Source organism: Hypanus sabinus, unplaced genomic scaffold (genome assembly GCF_030144855.1).
Source record: "Hypanus sabinus isolate sHypSab1 unplaced genomic scaffold, sHypSab1.hap1 scaffold_116, whole genome shotgun sequence".
Classification (NCBI taxonomy): Eukaryota; Metazoa; Chordata; class Chondrichthyes; order Myliobatiformes; family Dasyatidae; genus Hypanus; species Hypanus sabinus.
The window spans coordinates 41,080-63,703 of record NW_026779218.1 but is presented as its reverse complement, the minus strand read 5'-3'; positions in this window follow the sequence as shown (position 1 = coordinate 63,703).

Sequence of the window (22,624 nt, the reverse complement as noted above, 5' to 3'; positions counted from 1 at the left end):
AGCCTTGAACACCAGGCCGGGTCTTCACGTGCTGCGGTTGTGACTCCTGTCTGACCTTCCCCAAGCACCACTCTGCAATCCGCTCTCCCTCAATCCAATCGTCAGCTCCTGGACCCTCCACCTTCCTCTCCCCCTAATCCTCCCCTCTCCACCGACTTCACCAGCCTCTCCCCTGTGATCTCATCTCTCATCCGTGCCGGGTATTTACCATCCCCTCCGACATTCAACTCTCTGAGGCAGAGTGCTCTGTCCTCAGTAAAGACCTCATCTTTGTGCTCCTTCGCCCACACCTCAGCGAGTTCGACGTACGCCATGATGCTGAACTTTTCTTCCGCCGGCTCCGTCTACGAGCCTAATTCTTCGGCAAGGACTCCCACCCATGACCCGTCTTCAACCAAACTCATCTTCATGGGCACCCCGCTCTGGTCTTCTGCCTGCTCTGGATCTCTTTATTGCTAGCTGCTGACGGAACATCAACCATCTGGACTTCACCACACCTTGTTCCACTTCCAACCTCACTTCTTCTGAACGCTCTGCTCTCCGCTCCCTCCGCGCCAACCCCAAACTCAGTATCAAGCCCGCTGATAAGGGGGCGCTGTTGTGGCCTTGTGTACTGACCTCTACATGGCCGAGGCACAGCGACAACTCACTGATACCTCCTCTTACTTACAACTCGATCATGACCCTACTAAGGAGCACCAGGCCACTGTCTCCCACACCATCAACAACCTTGTCAGCTCAGGGGAGCTCGTAACCCCTGACACCAATCTCATAGTTCCCACACCCCGTACTTACCGTCTCAGCCCCCTGCACAAGATCCACAAACCTGCCTGTCCAGGTAGACCTATTGTCTCAGCTTGCTTCTGCCCGACCGGACTCATTTCTGCGTATCCTGACACTGTTTTATCCAACCTTGTCCAATCCCTTCCCACCTATGTTCGTGACACTTCTCATGTTCTGAAATTTTTCAGTGATTTTTAGTTCTATTGCCCCCCACTGCATTATTTTCGCCATAGACGTGCAGTCCCTATATACCTCCATCCCCCACCAAGAAGGTCTTAAAGCTCTCCGATTATTTTTGGATTCCAGACCAAACCAATTCCCGTCTATCACCACTCACCTCCGTCTAGAGGAATTCGTTCTCACTCTCAATAATTTGTCCTTTGGCTCCTCCCACTTCCTCCATACCAAAGGTGCAGCCAGGGGCACCCGTATGGGTCCCATCTACGTCAGCCTTTCTGTTGGCTTTGTGGAGCAGTCCATGTTCCAAGCCTATATGAGTATCTGCCCCCCTCTTTTCCTTCGCTACATCGACGACTGCATTGGTGCTGCTTTCTGCACGCATGCTGAACACGTTGATTTCATTAACTTTCCCTCCAACTTCCATCCTGTTCTCAAATTTACCTGGTCCATTTCCGACACCTCCCTCCCCTTTCTTGATCTTCCTGTCTCCATCTCTGGAGACGGCTTATCTACACATATCTTCTATAAGCCGACTGAATCTCACAGCTACCTGGACTATTTGTATTCCCACCATGTCTCTTGCAAAAATGTCATCCCCTCTTCGCAATTCCTGCGTCTCCGCCGCATCTGCTCTCGGGATGAGGCTTTTCATTCCAGGACGAAGGAGATGTCTTCCTTTTTCTATATACCGTCTGGGCAGCATCCAACTTGATGGCATGAACATTGACTTCTCTAACTTTCGTTAATGCCCCTCGCCTTCTTACCCTAGCCCTGATTTAGTTATTCCCCCCCGCCACTTTTTGTTCTCTCTCTGTCCATCACGCTGCCTGTTCTCCATCTCACTCTGGTGTTCCTCTCCACCTTTCTTTCTCCCTAGGCCTCCCGACCCATGTTCCTTTCCCTTCTCCAGCCCTGTATCCCTTTTGCCAATCAACTCTCTAGCTTTTTGCTTCAACCCACCCGCTCAGGTCTTTTCTTATATTTTTGCATTTCCCCCTCCACCTCCTATTTTCAAATCTCTATCTTTTCTTTCAGTTAGTCCTGACGAATGGTCTCGGCCCGAAACATCGACAATGCTTCTTTCTATACATGCTGCCTGGCCTGCTGCGTTCCACCTTCATTTTGTGTGTGTTTCTCGAATTAGCAGCATCTGCAGATTTCCTTGTGTTTACATTGATTTCTTACAATTTTAAAAGTAAGGTTGCTATTAATTGATACCAAATTATTCAAAGGAAAATGTTTATTCTTATGAAAATTTATTTTATGTCCTGAAAACTGGCAAAAACAGGAGAATGAAGGAAGTACGAAAGGTAATGAAGTCTTAACATTAGAAATATAAAGCAAAAGATCATCGGCATAATGCAAAAGTTCTAAAGAAAGGACATATTTGACACAGCTTTGTGGACCAAGGAGCCTGTATTGTGCTGTTGCAATTCTGTGTTCAGTATGTTCCTATTCTACCTGTGTCCTCGACACTACATGCCCTTCCACGAATCTTTCTAACATCTGAAACTTGGCAACACAGCCATCTATTCTATCATATAAGTCATTATATACAGCAAAAAAAAAGAAGTGATCCCAACACCGACCACTGCGGAACACCACTGGCCACTGGCAGGTAACCGGAAAAGGAGCACTTTATTCCCAATTGCTGCCTCTTACCAATCAGCCAATGACCTAACCATGTTAATAACATTCTAGTAATATCCTGGGCTCTTACTTTGGTAATCAGCCATCTGTGTGGTAACTTGTCAAAGGCCTTCCTAACGTCAGATAAACAAAATCCGCTGCATCCCATTTATCTATCCTACTTGTATTCTCCTACAAAGAATTCCAACAGGAAGTCGTGAATTATTCAAAGAGTAAATAAATAGACTGAGCTCAGAGATAGTGCTTAGCCGATGTCGAATTATTTTGACACAACTAAAGCATCCATTTATCACTGACTGAAGAGTCGTGGAAGATTGAAGATTGTCACCATCCAGACTTTAGGTGATCCTAACCCTCTGTGCAATTCCCAATCTACAATACAAGGTCAGACATATTCATTTGTTACTGAAAGCTTGGAGCCATAAAAATGGAATAAAATAAACATTTAACATTGAATCGGATAGAAAACCTGATTCATAAAGGCTTGGATACAGGAGGAAGTGGTTTATGATGAATGTTAAATTGTGCCAATGCTTAAGATAAGGGATAGCAAAAAATAAAGGCCTGAAAGAGGACCACAAGCTTTAGGTTTGGAGGCCATTGTGCCTCAATGACCCTGAGTTCTAAGTTGTCTGGAGACAGGGGCTTCCGCTTTGGCTCTCGGCAGTATCAGCCATACCAAATAGGTCAATAAGTAGAGGCCAGGCTAAGAGAGGTCCACGGGTCTGGGCGTTCAGCCAAGGAATAACAACTCTGACTGGTAAGACCAAACTGCTCCAGAAACAGCAATGAAGAATTATTCTAGACCTGAGTGTAATGCTTCTCCTCAGTCTCCACGTGGGATGTGTACTGGACTGCACTGAAACCCAAGAGGAAGCTACTGACATGGTGAAGAAAGCCCTGACCTAACTGCCCTAACTGTCAGTAGTGTAATTGGCAGAAAATATAAATAAAATAGTTGCACTTGGACTTTTAGCATTTTTCATTCTCAAATTATAACAGCTCAGAAGTGGTAGTCGGATGCAGCAAATTGAAGTACTTTATTACACAGAAGGAAACAACTCCAATGTCATGATGAACATCCTCTTATCATTAGTCGTGTGCTCTGAATCATTCACCAGGAGATGCTGATGGATATTTGCCATACACACACATACTCATTGCAGAAATCAAAATCATATTTCTGGAGGTGTATTTCCTCAGCATCAGCTTGGCTTACAATTGAGACTGGATACAATTGGAAAGGAAGCTGAGATGTTTTCTCTGGAACACCAGAGACTGAGGCGGGATCAGATAAAAGTTTATAAGATTAAAAGAGGCACAGATAGATTAGACAGGGAGTATCTGTTTCCCGGGGTTGAAATGTCAAATACCAAAGGGCAGGCATCTAGAGTGAGAAGGCATGGGTTCAAAGGGCACATGAGAGGTAGGATTTTGACTCAGACAGTTGTGGATGACTGGAATGCATTGTTCTTACGAGCTCTTAACAGATCTTTACTTACCAAAGGTTACCTGCTGTATTCTGGACAGCTATGTGGGAATATGCATCTCAGACTTTCGCACATATTTTCCTGTGAATTGACAATGTAACCCCTTGGGTCGCCTCAGGCTCGCTCAGCTCGTTCTTGTCTAGGGGGAGCAGCCTTCGGCCCCGCCAAACTGGGTAATCAGCTGGTGTGGATGCTGTGTGATGTCCCCGCCTCGCCCAAAACCAGACAGTACACCATATGCGATTAAATGAGTACAATTTATAAAGGTTACTATAACTAAGTGATTAATAACGATACAGTATATATGAAGAGAAAATTAAAGAAAAGGCGCCAAACTTATCAAAGTCTAAACCACTTCGTGTACAACCGTTGGAGCTCAATTACTGAAATCTTCTGGCCACCATTCGATCCTCTCCGAACTCCTCGACTCGCAGCTCAGGAACCTCCGAACTCCTCGACTCTCCAAACAGCTCAGGACCCTCCGAGTGGTCAACCAAGCAAATCTAGCTTCATCCCCCCCCCCTCCTCGGAGACTCTCCCGGCCTCGGACCCCCCTTTGGGGTCCGATCCTCGCCCAGCTTAGAGCATTGCGTCCTCTCTCTCGACCCCCTCGCGCTGATCTGCCCAAAAGCCCGTCAACAAAAGCTTACAGACTCAGAAGAAAGAACATTAATCCCCATTTGGTTTACAAAGGAATACCATTCTCGTTATCAGTAAATTAGCATTCCTGCTAGTTAACTAAAAGAAGAAACCCTCTTTACAACAAGAAACAAAGAACAGTGAATTCAGCTTGCAGCTCCGTTATCTCAGACTATTGACTTTGTTGCCCATGGAAGAATTCCTCAGCATGCTTTCTGGAGTGCTGTTGCACTGAAAAGGGTTCAGGTATGAGGACAGGTGACAGAAAATAGTTGAGAGAATGACACACGCCAATCCCTATGGAGGGATCAGAAATTAAATGAGGGAGCTAAGTTCCTGGGTGTGAATATATCCGAGGACATAAACTGGACCCAACATATTATGCTGTTGTAAAGAAGGTATTTCGGCGGCTATATTTCAATAGAAATTTGAGTAGATTTTGAATGTCACCAAAAACGCTATACTTTCTTGGAAGCTTGACAAAATTTGACATGTTAGCTGAAACATTGACAAATTTCCGCAGATGTATGTTGGAGAGTATATTGACTGGTTTTCTCGTGGCCTGATATGGAAGCATCAATGCCATTGTACGGAAAAGCCTGTCAGTAGTAGTAAATATGGCCCAGTCCGACATTGGTAAACCAAACCCACTAATCCCTCCTACCTACACCATGTCCAAATCCCTCCATCTTCCTGCATCAGATCACCTCTCAGTCTCTGGAGTTGCAGTGAAAACAACTATTTTATTACCCCTCTTGTGATAGTACACACCCTTTAACTGAGGCAGCATCCTGGTAAACATATTCTGCACCCTCTACAGAGCCTCCACATCCTTCCAAGTGTGGGGCCACCAGAACTTTATGCAGTGATCCTGACGTGGCCCAACAAGAGTTTTACCAAGTCGGAACATGAATTTTGAACTCAATTCCTAGACAAATAAATGAAAGCATTCTGTAAGCTTCTCTGAAGCAACATATCAACCTGTGTAGCTACTTTCAACTAGCAATGAATGAGGATGCCATGATCTCTGCTCAGCAACACTCTAAAAGACCTTGTCCATAACAGAGTACTGTCTCTTTGCATTTGCCCTGCAGAGTTGCAGTTCCTCACATTTCTCTGGGTCAAATTCCATCTACCATTTCTCAGCCTATATCTGCAACTGATCTATATTTTGTTGTATTTATTGCCACTCCCTTGTACTATCCACAGCTCCGTCAATCCTGGTATCATCTGCTAATTTACTAACGAATCCAACTACATCTTCATCCAGGACATCTAGAGACATTACAAGCAGCAGAGGTCCCATACTAGATCGTTGTGAAACTCCACTAATCGAAAACCTCCAGCTCCAATGTTTTCCTTCAACCACTCCTCCTGTCTCTTATGCGAAAGCCAGTACTGACTCCAAACAGCCAATTCCCTGCCAACCACATGCATCTGAATCTTCCGGATTACCATCCAAAAAGACTTTGCCCAGCGCCTGAGTAAAATCAATGTAGATACATGCACTGCCTACCCTTATCAAGCTCTATGTAAATAGCTTCTATTTGGATAAACAAGTTTGCCAAGAATAATCAATTGAAGGTGACCATGAACAAACAGGTCCTGACTCAGTGTCGTCAGTTGGGGGTCGTATGTCCTCACTGTCCCTGGGATCAAATCCACATATTTACACATCAACGTTAACACTATTGCTGCCAGAAGAAGTGAGAAACAAGATACACTTAAACATCATCCATCATTTCCAATCTGTTGAACCCATTTCCCTGCAATTTAGTGAAAGTCTGTCTATAGCCGTAGTTATGTGATTTGTCAGGACCTCAGTCCTAGCATGATTCAGCTGTACCCTGTCCAATCAAATCATCTCCATTCCTCCCCAAAAGTGGGACCAAAGTATCATGAATATCAGCAATCTTCCTCCAGTCTTTGAGGCACACTTTTAACTCCCTAATCTAATCGATCCTGTAACAAGCGCATGCACTTTACATAACTATGCAGAGTATATTAACCTTTTGATTCTGATTCCTATATTTATTTCTTAGCTGCTTAGCTGTCACTTTTCAGTGGTTATCCTATTTGCTGGACTCACCTGGACCAGGAACACTGATCATTTTTTTTTCTCCCACCCCAAATTCCTCCGCAGTTCAGATGTGATGCCCCAAATCTATTATTTACTTATTTATTGAGATGCAAGATAGAACAAGGACTTCCATCCCCTCAAGCTGCGCCACCTAGTAAACCAAGGTACAAGCTGTGTAATCACAGGACAATTTGTAATGATCAATTCCCAAGCCTATCGGTCTTTGAACCGTGAAAAGAAACTCGATCAGTCGGGAATATCCCAAGCTTTCCACTCAGTGGATGTAAAGAGACTCCGAGCATGATGGGACTGGAATTGTTCTCCAAACTCCGGAACGTCCTAGTCGCCCCACTCTTTAAGAAATGTGAAAGGCAGAAGATAGGAAACAAGGGGCCAGATAATCAGACTTTAGTGGTAGGGACGATGTTGGAGTTGATTGTAAAGGATGTGGTTTAGGTATTCTGGGAGGCACGAATAGCTTGTCGGAGGCATGTTTTCCTTGAGAAAACCTTGCCTGACTAATCTGTTGGAATTCTTTGAAGAAAGATAAAAATAAGATAGACAAATATGTTGATGTTGTGTCGATGTAGATACGTTGATGTTGTGGACATAGATTTTCAGAAGGCTTTTCACAAGCTGCCACACATAAGGCTGTTTAACAAACTATAAACCCATGGTATTATTGAAAAGATATCAGCACGGATTCAAGAAGTGCTGCTTAGCAGGAGGAAAAGTGCGGGGAGAATGGGATCCTTTTCTGATTCATTACCCTGACTATTGGTGTTCCTCATGGCTTTGTGTTGTGACCAATTTTTTTTTATTATATGAGAATGATTTGAATGATGAGATTGATGGACCTGATGGAATTGATGTCCTTGTTGCAAAGTTTGCAGACGATACAAAGATAAGTGAATCGGCAGGTAGATTTGAAAGAATAGGGAAGATACAGAAGAATTCGACACATTAAGGGAATGGTCAAAGAAGTAGCAGATGAAATCCAATGTTGAGAGGTTTATGGTTGTAAACTTTGTTAGAAGAAATGAAAGTTTTACTGCTTTCTAAATGGAAATAAAACATAAAAATCTGAAGTGCAAAAGCATTTGGGATTCCTGTGCAGCATTTGAAAGCTTAATTTGTAGGTTGATTCTGTGGTCAGGAAGGTAAATGCGGTGTTAAATTTTATTTCAAGAGAATCAGAATATAAAACCGAGGATTGAATGGCTTGTAATATGAAGAGGATTTAGAACATAGAACATGGAAAACCTCCAGCACAATGCAGGTCCTTTGGCCCACAATGGTTTACCGAACATTTTTTTGAATTTAGAATTTACCAAGGATTACACATAGCCCTCTATTTTTCCTAAACTCCATGTTCCATCCCAGGAGTCTCTTCAAATACCCTATTGTATCCTCCTGCACCATTTCACAAACTCATCAATCTCTGCGTAAAATACTTACCCCTGACATCTCCTCTGTATCTACATCCAAACACCTTGAAAATGTGCCCTCACACATTAGCCTTTTCAGCCCTGGGATAAGACCTCTGACTATGTGCACAAACAAAGCCCCTGAACATCTGATACACCTCTATTATGTCACCACTCATCCTTCGTCGCTCTGAGAAGAAAAGGACAAGATCATTCACTCTAATCTCAATGGGCATGCTCCTCACTACCGGGACCATCCTCGTAAATCTCCTCTGCACCCTCTCTGTAGTTTGCACATTCTTCCTTTTGTGCAGCGACCAGAACTGGACACAGTATTCCAAGTGGGGTCTGACAGGGGTACTATATAGCTGCAATATTAACCTCTCGGCTCTTGATCTCAATCCCACAGTTGGGGAAGGCCTATGCACCGTATGTCTCATCAACCACAGTCAACCTGAACAGCAGCTTTGAGTGTCTTATGGACTTGGACCCCAAGATCCCTCTGTTCCTCCACACTGCCAAGAAGTTTACCATTAATACTATATTCTGACATCATAATTCACCTATCAAAATGAACCACCTCACATTATCTTTGTTGAACTCCATCTGCCAACTCTCAGCACAGTTTTGCACCATATCAATGTTCTGCTGTGAAATCTGACAGCTTTCCACGCTATCCACAACACCCCCAACCTCTGTGACATCAGCAAATTTACTAAATCCTCTTCCACTTCCTCATGTAGACCATTTATAAAAATCAGAATGAGAAGGGCGTCCAGAACAGGTGCCTGAGGCACACCACTGGTCGCCGAACTCTATGCAGAATATGACTCGTTTAAAATCACACTTTTCCATCTGTGGGCAAGCTAGTTCTGGATGCTCAAAGCAATTTCCCTTGGATCCCATGCCTGCTTAGTTTCTCCATAAGCTTTCCATGGGATATCATATGAATTGCATTACTAAAGTCCATATACACTACATTTTCCGCTCTACCTTCATCAATATATTTAGTTACATCCTCAAAAAATTCAATCAGACTCGTAAGGCACAACCTTCTTTGACAAAGCCATGCTTTTAATTTCTAATCATATTATACCTCTCCATATGTTTATAAATTCGACCTCACGGGATCTCTACACCAAAGTACTAACCATCAACTGAAGTAAGACTCACTGGTCTTTAATTTCCTGGGCTAACTCTGCTTCCTTTGTTGAATAATGGAACAAGATCTGCAACACTCCAATCCTCCGGAACTACTTCTGTCCCCATTCATGAAGCAAATATCATTGCCATGGGCTCCACCCCTCACCTTCCACAGTCGCCTGTGTTCTATTCACACGTATCCCCCGACACTCTTTATTGGTCCTATTATCTCACGTCTTATCCCCTTGCTATTCCTGTCCTTGTAGAATGCCTTGGGGTTTTCCTTTATCCTGCTCATCAATCCTTCACCTGGCCGCTTCTGGCCTCAATCTTCCAGATCTCAATCATTATCTAGTCTTTCGCACCTTTCATGAGCTTTTGCTCTCCTCTTGATTAGATTTACAACAGCATTTGTACCCCATGGTTCCTGTCCCGTACCATCCTCTCCCTGTCTCATTAGAACACATCTCTTCAGGAATCCACACAGACATCCACTGAACATTTACCACATTTCTGCCATGCATTTTCTGATAACATCTGCTCCCAATTTAAGCTTCCACGTTCCTACCGGATAGCATGATATTTCCCCCTACTCTTATTAAACTTTTTCCTAACTTAACTGTTCCTATCCCTCTCCAATATCATGGTAAAGGAGATAGAATTGTGATCTCTATCTCCAAAATGCTCTACCAATGAGAGACCTGACACCTGACTAGGTTCATTTCCCAATACTCGATCAAGTACAGCCTCTCCTCACGTAGGCTTATCATCATATTTTGGCAAGAAACTTTCCTGAACCCACCTAACAATGCCACTCCATCTAAACCGCTTGCTCTATGGAGATGCTAATTGATATTTGGGAAATTAAAATCGCCCACTAAGTCAACCCTGTTATTATTGCATCTTTGATGTCCCTGTCATCTGAGTCACAGGGGCAGACTCTGTGTCAGAAGTGCCACCATAGTTGCTTCCCCCATAGACTGTCTCCCCCAACAGTACTCTGCATTGTTTTCAAAGCATTTTCATAGCACCAGACATGTTAGACTGCCACCAACATAATAGAACTCTAACCCCATAACCAACATTTCTACTTCATATCCAAGATCCACAAACCCGCCTGTTTCAATGAATTTCTCCCAGAGCCATGAACAGTGAGATCTCTTCCAAAAGGTAAATGCCTTTTCAAAATACACTTGGCCTCTGTTTGTTAACTCTGAGTTTTCCAGAGTTCAACTTATACTCAAAAGTATCAGAAGCAAAGTGGATCTACCTCAGTCTGCACAGGTGAATTTGACTTTCCTCCACTTCTGTAATTTGTGCATTGTTAACCTACACCGACAAATACACTAGCTCAACAGGTTCAGTAACTCAAGTTCAAGTACAGACAACCAAATAAAGAAATGTTCCTCCAAACCATGGTGCACTCAGAAAACATATACCCACAAAGCACAGCACATAAAACACACCATTATCACAAATAAATGGCTAAAATAAAATTCACAATACATGCAGTGGGCAGCACGGGTGAATTGTAAAGAGTAAACAGTAAACAATAAACAGCTCACATTGCTCGTGATGAGACCTTGGTGGTGCGAGGATATTTATTAGGTTCTCAGCCTGAGGGAAGAAGCTGTTACCCAGTCTGGCAGTCGTAGACCTGATGCTCCAGCATTTCATTCCTAAAGATTGTGGGTGTCAAAGAGATTGGCGGATGTGTGGTACGAGACCTGAACAAATTCAACTTCGTTATTTCACTAATGCTGCCCTCAAACGTTGTTAACATTCATTCTGTCTTTGTTCCTTGAGCGTGTCCTGTCAACCAGCCAGTCCAGAATTCTTGTTGTCATGGAGAATGGCTGGGAACAGAAGCAGTTCTTGCAGTCTCAATTTCTCTAAGTTGATCTTTCTCCCTCTATGATACGTCAGTCTTCCATCAGCTGAATAACAGAACTGAGCAGCAACAAGATAAGCAAGGCCACATGGTCGACAGGCACCAGTAGAACACACAAAGGATGAAATATACGTTGTTCAATTTGTATTTTTTATGACTGCACATAAAATATATTGGAATACGATGCATTGTTTCGATGTAAGTGAACAATTGGTGAGGTGTAGAAGAGGATATTTTAGGTCCGAATGTAAATGTCTGGGTCAATACGAGTGGCATTCAGATCTGTCACTGAAAGGGTAGCGATGAGCGTACTGGAAATATAGGTGCAGCAGATAAACACCAGTAACATTTTTAAACCTGATGTGGATGTAAGGCAAAGAACACCATGAATCTATCAAGTTCAGACAGTGACCAGCCTCTGATCTCTGCTGGATAGTGGAATAGGTTTAGTAGTCCCACAGGAAACACTGAGATTCTAAAGTGTTTGAGATTATCACTCATCATTCACTCAAAATCTACATTATGCAAGCTGTCCTCTTACTACAATTGTTCTCTGGAGAACCTGCTCAGCATGGCCTAAGACAATTCACCTGGGTATGTTTCCATCTTGGCCCACAAACACTTCATAACGCCAGTCCACGGGGTTAATTCAGTATTAAGCCCGAAAGCTGAGTGCTGCTTACTATATATAAAGTCACACTCGATAACGGAGTCAGCTTACAGGGGAGCTGGAAGCACTAGTGACAGGAGATCAGTTTGACAATTGATCCTCTGCACTGGTTTGCCAGCTGACTGCACATCAGCTGGACTCAAAGAGCACAGGGCCAGTTCCAGAGCGAGCAGCTGCTCTGCTGACATCGGCAATCAGTGAGGAGCTTTTTCCACAGACTCAGTGTTAAAGATTCATCGGCTGAAAACACATGTCCACTATTACAAAAAGAAAATAATTTGAACTACTTAATAAAATAGATTTGGAGAAATATACTGCACAGAAAACAGGCACTACGGCCAAACACATCCACGCTGAGCAAGTTACCTGAATGAGCTTCTTATTTGCCCTCAATGACCCTCTAAATCTTTCTAATCAATGCACATGTCCAAATGTCTTCTAAATGGTAAAAACATGTCTATTAACTTAGTTTGTACTTAGTAAATCTGAGATGAATTTAGCCAGGGGATTTCCCAGCTTGTGAACTGGGAAGATCTGTGGAATGTCACTCTCTCTTTTTGGACTCTATGGAAAGTCTATGGTGGAGCTGAGTCCGATGCAGGATTTACAGTTGTCCATTTATGGGGATTTCCCTCCACAGATACGTATTAGTCGCAATTAGAGATCAGACTTGACATCTATTGCACAAAGACCAGCTCGTTCAATTCATACAAAGACTGCAGGGTAACATAGTATTCCTCAGCTGACGAGAAATAAATCTCAATAATTTATTCACGATGCCTGATGACCTACCTTTTTCCCTTCAGGAGCTGGGGTTTGGATTCAAAGATATTAAGTGGTGTAAAGTGCTGACCACTGATTTGCTACGTGGAAGTGGGTGAGATGATTCTGCATTGACAGAAAAGCTGATGTCATCCTGTTACGTATTCCGGCAACAATGAATATATGAGTTCGGCAAGGGGTTCTGTATAACAAATAACACGTTTATTAAACACAGAAAACAAACCCCCCAAAAACAAACCCTAACGTAACAGGAAACAGCTGCTGTGCGGCAGCTCAAACAGTTCTTAAAGCGATATTGCAAAAACAGTTCTTTAAAGTAGTATTGCAAAAAGTTCGATATGCTCACAGTTCAGCTAAAAGGAGAGACTTTATAAGACTATTTAAATTTTCTTTCACGTCGCTTCACTTCGATACCCGATGTCGAACTTCTCCCACGTCGAATTTACAAAACGGAACGGCTTAAAGGCACTGACCTTTCCTTTATCACACTGTCCTCAATCTCCTGCTTTCCCGCAGAGATTAACACGTGAACAGTCCACGAAATCCTTTCGAATAAGGATTAAATAAGGTCGAACCCGTTTCACCGTCGAAGTAGATCCTCCTCGATCTTCGATCTTCACTCTCCACTGATTTCGGAACTTGCAGTATTTCAAGAACCTGCTGGCAATGATCTTTTAAACTTTTGGCATTTGATAAAACTTCACCCTTCAGCTAAACTGCGTCATCCCATTAAATCACGCAGTGGCATGAAATCAACTTGACAAATCCAGCCTCGAGCTGTCCCTCCTCACAGGGTGGAGTCTTCCTTTTATAACCAGTTAAAAAAAACTGTCACATGATCTCTACTGGCGGGAAACTGACGTCATTTCACCATCACAAGACCATTACCTCAAGTCCAGTACAGCTTCAACCCCAGTCAAGTGACAAGGACACCACTGTCATGTCACGAGTACGTAACCATCCATTCATGGAATATACTGTTTTTAACTTTCCATTTGTTTTACAGTACCCAGTGAAAAGCATCCACTTCATGTGACAGAAGCCATAACAGATCATAAGTCTGTTGGTTATTCAAACTCTATCTGGAGACCTAATAGAGAAATCCCATCCTTACCCATTCTGGTTTTTCTTCACTCTCATCCCTACATCTAGACTCCTGACTCTTATCTGCCTCCTGACAAGCCCTTTTGATAGTATCAAGTCTCCAGGAGCTTGTCAGGACGGGGACAGGATTGGACCCAAATGCAGAACGCAGGCACTGAAGTACTAGGGGTAGGACAGGATGGGGATGCCATGGCATGCAGGGGCTTATGCAGGCGGGGCTGTATCCCCGATTTCGTGATAGGGCAGGAGGATCCCAGAGCTCGTGGCGGGTCGCATGGATCCCGGGCAGGGCCACCTCCCAGGCTAAAAACACGGAGGCATCTGCAAGGAGCGGACACCTGGGCAGGTGCGGGGCACAACCCTTAGTGAGCAATGGGTGGAAAGGGCAGAATCCCCACCGGGCAGCGGCAGTCCAGCCAGGCCTGCCCGAGGGAGGCAAGGAATCAGAAGAAAGCTGGGTCCAGGGAGAGCAGTAGGGCTACCGTGATACACCGGTTTATTGGGAAGGGCAACCGACAGCGTGACAGCGCAGGCAAGGCGACTAAGGCGGAACAGCGGGACCAGCGCACACGAGAGAAGCAGTGGAACAAGACCAACCGGACAGAACAGATGCAGAAGAGGCCGGCAACCAGGGCAAAACAGGATTCCGAGCAGGCCGGCAACCAGGGAAAGAGCAGAATTCAGAGCCGACAGCCCAGGTACAGATCGGGTAAAACCGGCTTCGGAGTAGGACAACCCACACCCAGGCTCAGTCCCCGAGTCCCTTATAAACAGCTGCCCCCTAATAGGCGACAGCTGTCCCTCCTTAAGTCAAGACGATCCAATGGCTCCGGGTGACAGGAGGGCTGGCTGGAGGAAGAGAAGAATGCTTAGATTCATGGTACTTTGCTTCCACTATTGCGGAAGGATGGAGATGATTTGATTGGACAGGTTCCAGCTGAAACATGCTAGGTCTGAAGTCCTGACAAATCACATAACTAGGGTTGTGGACAGTATTTCACTAAATAGCAGGGAAGTGGGTTCAACAGATTGGAATTGGAATGTTTTTATTATTGCCATAGGTACCACAATAGTGAATGTTTTTGCATGTGTACCCTTGAGACAAATCAAATCATATCGTTACACAGCGTAATGAGGTAGGATAAGGTAAAACATTAATAATGCAGAAGGTGTAGAATAATGTGCAGAATATTTACAATAGAATTAAGGAAAAGTATGGATGAAATAATAGCATCCATGACATCACTGACGAGCGCTGCCTCAAAAAGGCAGCATCCATCATGAGGGACCGCCACCACCCAGGACATGCCTTCTTCCCATTTCTACCATCATGGAGGAGGTACAGGAGCCTGAAGGCACACACTCAATGGTTCAGCGACAGCCTCTTCCCATCTGACATCGGATTTCTTACTTATTTAACTTTTTTATACTATTTTTATAGAAATCTAACTGTGATTTACTGGTTTTATTATAATGCATTACGATGTACTTCTCGAGCATAACAAATTTCAAGACATATAGCATTGATATTAAACCTAATTCTTTTTGTGAATATTAAAGAGGATACAAATAGTACTCTTACAGATGTATAAACAGTAAAAGAGAGTGTAGAATGGATATTGGACCTCTGGGAAATGACACTGGAGAAGTTGTCAGATACACTGAAACGGCAGAGAACTGTACACGTACTTTGTGTCAGTCTCCAATGTTTTCCGACATGAAGAGCATGCCAGAAATTGAAGCCTGGGCGGCATTGAGTATAGTCACTTTTAATAAGGAGAAATTGCTTGGAGAGTTGTAAATCCTGACGTTGGATGGACAAGACACCACAGATTCGCAAAAAGAGGCTGAAGCGATTGTGGAGGCATTCATAGTGCAAGAATAATTAGTCAGGAATTGTTCCCCGTGACCGGGAAATCACAAATGTCACTCTACTCCTGAGGAACACAGGAAGGAAAAAGATAGGAAATTATTGGTTGCTTAACAAGATTGCAGTGGACGGTGCAATTTGAGAGTCCATGCTACGGATGAGGTATAAGTGCATCTTGGTTCTTACTTCTCCTAACAGTAAGAGTGTTCACTTTGATTTTGTAAATATGTGGATTTCATCTCCAGGCACAGTGAGTATATAAGATCCCCATTTGAATACACTAAGACATGAACTGTTTGTTCATAGTCACAGTGCATTGATTACTCTTCACAGACATGTTTATCCAAATATTTGCGCAATTGCAAAATACTCCATTTGAGGTTTCTCCCCTCCCTGAAATGAGACATCTAGAGTTTACTCCAGTGTCATGGTGAACATCCTCTTATCATCAGTCGATGCTCTGAAGCATGTATCAGGAAATGTCGAAAACTGAGCTGCAAGTTGAATTCACAATTCTTTGTTTCTTGTCAATTCACAGGAAAATATGAGCGAAAGTCTGAGAAGCAGATTCCGACCACGCAACAGGTGACTTTGTGGTTTGTTAGAAGTAAAGGTCTGTTAAGATCTATTAAGATCAGAGCATTCCAGTGTTCCACTACTCTCTGAATAAATAAAACCCTACCCATCACATGCCCTTTGAACACACGCCTTCTCACTTTAAATGCCTGCCCTTTGGTATTTGACATTTCAACCCCGGGAATCAGATACTCCCTGTCTACTCTATCTATGCCTCTTTTAAACTTATAAACCTTCATCGGAATTCCCCTCAGGCTATGGTGCTCCAGAGGAAACAACTCACCGTCCTTTCCAATTGTATCCAGTCTCAATTGTAAGCCAGACTGACGCTGTGGAAATACAGCTCCAGAAATATGATTTTTATTTCTGCAAGGAGCATGTGTGTGTGTGGCAAATATCCATCGACATTTCCTGGTCTATGCTTCAGAGCATCGACTGATGATAAGAGGATGTTCACCATGACACTGGAGTAAACTCCAGATCTCTCCTTCTCCTGTGTAGTAAAGGACTCCAATTTGCTGCATCCTACTACAAGTTCTGAGTTATCATAATTCAAAAATGAGCAATGCTAAAAGTTCACGTGCAACGGTTGTATTTATATTTTCTGCCCATTACACTACTGGTGTTTTTGGCAGCAATAAAGGTCTTCCTTCTCTGGCTGTGTTCAGTGCTTCCTTCATCATGTCAGTGTTACGCCTGTGAAAATAGACAATAGGTGCAGTAGACCATTCGGCCCTACAAGCCTGCACCGCCATTTTGAAATCATAGCTGATCAATTACTATCAATACCCTGTTCCTGCTTTGTCCCCATATCTCTTGATTCCCTTATCCATGATACCTATCTAGCTCCTTCTTGAAAGCATCCAGAGAATTGGCCTCCACTATCTTCCAAGGCAGTGCATTCCAGACCCCCACAACCCTCTGGGAGAAGAAGCTTTTCCTTAACTCTTAACTTTTCCTAAATGACCTACCCCTTATTTTCAAACCATGCCCTCTGGTACTGGACTCTCCCAGCATCTGGAACATATTTCCTGCCTCTATCTAGTCCAATCTCTTAATAATCTTACATGCTTCAATCAGATCCCCTCTCAATCTCATTAATTCCAGCGTGTACAAGCCCAGTCTCTCTAACCTCTCTGCGTAAGACAGTCCAGACACCCCAGGAATTAACATCGTGAATCTACGCTGCACTTCCTCTACAGCCAGGATGTCCTTCCTTAACCCTGAAGACCAAAACTGTACACAATACTCCAGGTGAGGTCTCATCAGGGCTCTGTACAAATGCAGGATGATTTCCTTGCTCTTGTACTCAATTCACTTTGCAATAAAGGCCAACATTCCATTAGCCTTCTTCACTGCCTGCTGTACTTGCTCATTCACCTTCAGTGACTGATGAACAAGGACTCCGAGATCTCTTTGTATTGCTCCCTTACCCAACTCTAAACCGTTCAGATAATAATCTACCTTCCTGTTCTTACTCCCAAAGTGGATAACCTCACACTTATTCACATTAAACGCCATCTGCCTAGTATCTGCCCACTCACCCAGCCTATCTAAGTCACCCTGAATTCTCCCAGCATCCTCATCACATGTCGTACTGCCATCCAGCTTAGTATCATCAGCAAATTTGCTGATGTTATTTTTTATGCCTTCATCCAAATCATTAACGTAAGTGGTAAACAGCTGTGGTCCCAATACCGAGCCCTGTGGCACCCCACTAGTCACCACCTGCCATTCCGAGAAACACACATTCACACCTACCCTTTGCTTTCTATCTGCCAACCAGTGTTCTATCCATGTCAATGCCTTCCCCCCGATGCCATGAGCTTTGATTTTACCCACCAATCTTCTATGTGGGACCTTATCAAATGCCTTCTGAAAATCAAGGTACACTACATCCACTGTATCTCCCCCGTCTAACTTCCTGGTTACATCCTCGAAAAACTCCAACAGATTAGTCAAGCATGATTCACCCTTGGTAAATCCATGCTGGCTTGGCCCAATCCTATCACTGCTATCAAGATATGCCACAATTTCATCCTTAATAATGGACTCCACTGATGTCAGGCTGACAGGCCGATAGTTCTCTGTTTTCTCCCTCTTCCTTTTTGAGAATTGCAAGATCGCTATTAAGTCAGGGTAGTAGACCCAGGAAATGAGAGAGAGAAGTTTGGAATGTCCTGGCCCCCAGCGATACAAAGCCACGGAAAAGGTCATTGTTTCTTGGAGGCGGAATTGTGTATTGAATACTATGCTTCGTGGATGCCCTCAGGCAACGTGGGCAGGTTAGTGGATGGCATCATTCCACCCTGAGTGACATCTGAGACCCTTTGAGTGGGGATAAAAGAGGGTCTGGGGAACAGCTCCTTGAGACGCACCAGAAGAAAGGCTAGAACAGCGTAATAGTGAAAGCCGGCGGAAAAGCCCACGTAGAAATATAAAACCATAAATAATTAAATAATAATAAATTATGCCGTGGAAATAATCAGTGATTCATAGTCATTTTATTCGTGACAACATTAATTCGTTATCAGCTAAGCACTGTTTCTGAGTTTAGTCTATTCATTTACTATATTAATAATTCACATGTCAAGACAAGACAAGGTAAAGGAGCAGAAGTAGGCCATTCGGCCCCTCGAGTCTGCTCCGCCACTTCACCATGAGCTTAAGTATTCTCCCATCTCCAATTTCCGACTTTTTCCCCATATTCCTTGATACCCTGACTAATTAGATTCCCATCAATCTCCTCCTTAAACACCCTCAATTATTGGGCCTCCACACTGCATGTGGCAACGAATTCCATAATTCCACGACCATGATGCCTCAAACAGAATTACAGGACAATGAGTTCCAATCAATTTGCAATCAATGCCCACATTACACAATAATCTGTTTTGCTTTGGTATCATACTACAAACTTTCTCAATGTTTCTGTTGACATGTCACTCATTAAGTGAATACCAAATCGTCAGTCCTGTTGAAGTGATTTGAAGTGCTTTGTAATTTAATTAAATTTGTCATTTGATAACGTATATTGATAACTTTCAACAAAAGTAATCAGTCTATAATATTAGCTAAGCAGAGTCTGATGTGTCACATATCGGGAAATGTTTCTGTTCTCTTGATAAAACTAGATCTATTTAAAGGCAACAAAGGAGCACATTATGAACTTTAATTAATATTGTATAATACAATAGTTGTATCTAGTCTCAATTGTAAGCCAAGCTGACACTGAGGAAATACAGCTCCAGAAATAAGATTTTTAGTTCTGCAAGGAGTATGTGTGTGTGGCAAATATCAAGCAGCATTTCCTGGTGCATGATTCAGAGCACACGACTGACGATAAGAGGATGTTCACCACGACATTGGAGTAAACTCCAGATGTCTCTTTCTTCTGTGCAGTAAAGGAATTAAATTTTCTGCATCCTACTACAAGTTCTGAGTTATCATAATTCGAAAATGAACAATGCTGAAAGTCAAATGCAACTGTTCTATTTATATTTTCTGCCCATTACACTACCGGTGTTTTTGGCAGCAATAAAGGTCTTCCTCTCTGGTTGTGTCCAGGGCTTCCTTCATCATGTCAGTACTTCCACTTAGTTTTCTCTACTGTCTAGTATGCATTTCATGTGGAGTCTCAGGAATACAGTTACACTCAGATGTAGAATTATTCTTTATTGCTTTTCCAGACCAGTTTTGATTTACCAGTCTGAATTTTTATTGCTGAACTGAAACCCTGAACGGGCAGGACCCATGGACATCTCTTCGCCTGGCCTCTACTTATTGACCTGTTAGGTATGGCTGATACTACCAAGAGCTAAAGCAGAAGGCCCTGACTCCAGACAACATAGAACTCAGGGTCATTGAGGCACATTGTCCTTCAAACCTGATGACATGTCTGTGGTTTTCTTGCAGCCCTTTATTTATTGCCATCCCTTATTTCAAGCATTGGCACAATTTAACATTCATCATAATCCACTTCCTCTTGTTCCAAACCTTTATGTGTCAGGTTTTTTTATCCTATTCAATATTAATCATTTGTTGTATTCCAGGTTTTAAGGTACTATGCTTTCAGTAACAAATGAATATTTCTGAACTTGTGTTGTAGATGGCGAGCTGCCCAAAAGGAACGAGCACTCCCAGCAATGATCAATCGGAAGGTGTTCAGTCTGCCAGAAACTTCAGTCAGACAGACAGACTGAACGACATACTTTATTGATCCCGAAGGAAATTGGGTCTTGTTACATTCATACTAAGCAGGAATTGTGTAGAAATATAGCAATATTTAACCAGAAATAATTAAATAATTATAAATTATGCCAAGTAGAAATAATCAGTGATTCATAGTCACTTTATTTGTGACAACATTAATTCGTCATGAGCTAAGTACTGTCTCTGTTATAGTCTATTCGTTTACTCTATTAATAATTCATATTACATTTCAAGCAAGGTAAAGGTGCAGAAGGAGGCCATTCGACCCATTGAGTCTGCTCTGCCACTCCACCATGAGCTGAACTATTCTCCCATCTAGATCCAATTTCCGACTTTTTCCCCATATCCCTTGATACACTGACTAATTAGATACCTATCAATCTCCTCCTTAAGCACCTTCAATGATTGGGCCTCCACACTGCATGTGGCAACGAATTCCATAATTCCACCACCATCTGGCTAAAAATATGTACCTTTTGCAATAATTTGATGAGAATGCCAGTAGGATAGATAAAGGGGATGCAGTGTATTTTGTATATCTGGGCGTTAAGAAGTCCTTTGACACAAGTGCCACACAGAAGGCTGTGCATTTAATTAAGAGCCCATGGTATTACAAGAATGTTACTAACATGGGTAGTACATTGGCTGATTGGTAGGAGGCAGCGAGTGGGAATAAATGGATCCTGTTCTGGTTGGCTGCCAGTGGCTGGTGGTGATCCGCAGGGTTCCTATGGGGCCACTTATTTTTATGCTGTATATAATGACTTAGATGAAGGAATAGATGGCTTTCCTGCCAGGTTTGCAGATATTAGGAATATTGGTGGAGGGACATGAAATGTTGAGGAAACAGATATGATAGAAACATAGAAACACGGAACTACTGCACAATACAGGCCCTCCAGCCTACAAAGCTGTGCCGAACATGTCCTTACCTTAGAAATTTTGCATTATGCCGATGACCTTTTGCTTTATATTCCTAATGTTGAGACTTTATTAGCTATCGTACATTCTTTTGTCTCCTGTTTTAGTCAGTATTCAGGATGAGTGAACTTATTCTATTGAATCATTTAGTATCAATTAATACTAACCTTCATTTTAAAATTGTAAGAAATAAACTTACTTATTTGGATGGAACAATTACTAAGAACCATAAATAGTTATTTAAAGAAAATTTGGGCCTGGGACCCCAAGATCCCTCTGATCCTCCTCACTGCCAAGAGTCTAGGCATTAACTCTACATTCTGCCATCATATTTGACCTACCAAAATGAACCAGGCCACACTTATCTGGGTTGAACTTCATCTACCATTTCTCAGCCCAGTTTTGCATCTTATTAATGCCTCATCTCATTAAATAACCTCATCTCAGTAATTTATAAAAATCACGAAGAGTTGGAGTCCCAGAATAGATCCCTGAGGCACAACACTGGACTCTGGCCTCCATGCAGAATATGACCCGTCCCCAAGCACATTTTGCCTTCTGGGGCTAAGTCAGTTCAGGATCCACAAAGCAATGTCTCCTTGGATCCCATGTATCCTTACTTTCTCATGGGGTTGAGGAGGAGATAAAACAAAGGATCATCAGTGATTGAATGGCAGAGCTGATTCAATGGGCCAGATTATCTCATTCTGCTCTTATGTCATATGGTCTTAAACAAGTACGTCTAAAATTAATTATTTATAATAATTTTGTGTTTAATGGGGACAATCTCAAGAGCACAGATATTAGGTACGGTGAATAAATGTTGCCAATATCAGTAGTAACCACTTCCAGTCTTACAATAAATGCTAATGAAGAACACATTGTTTGTGTGTTTCATTGATTGTTAATTATTATTACAAGTGTTGCACTATTTCACATTTCGTTAACACACATTATACAGTGTTGAACTTCTATTGGCTGGAACTTTTGGTAGTGACACTAAGTTTCTGACCTTGTGCTGTTGATCAGATTTAACCCAGATGCTCACTGTAACTTGCGGAGAAGATATTCCTGATGTCACTTTCAGGGTCTATGGTGCAGCTGTCTGAAAAAAATGAACAGCACAAATGTCATTATTGTAATTGACATACGGCAACATACATCATCTCCAATAACTATATGATTTTCACTCCAATGGAAGAACT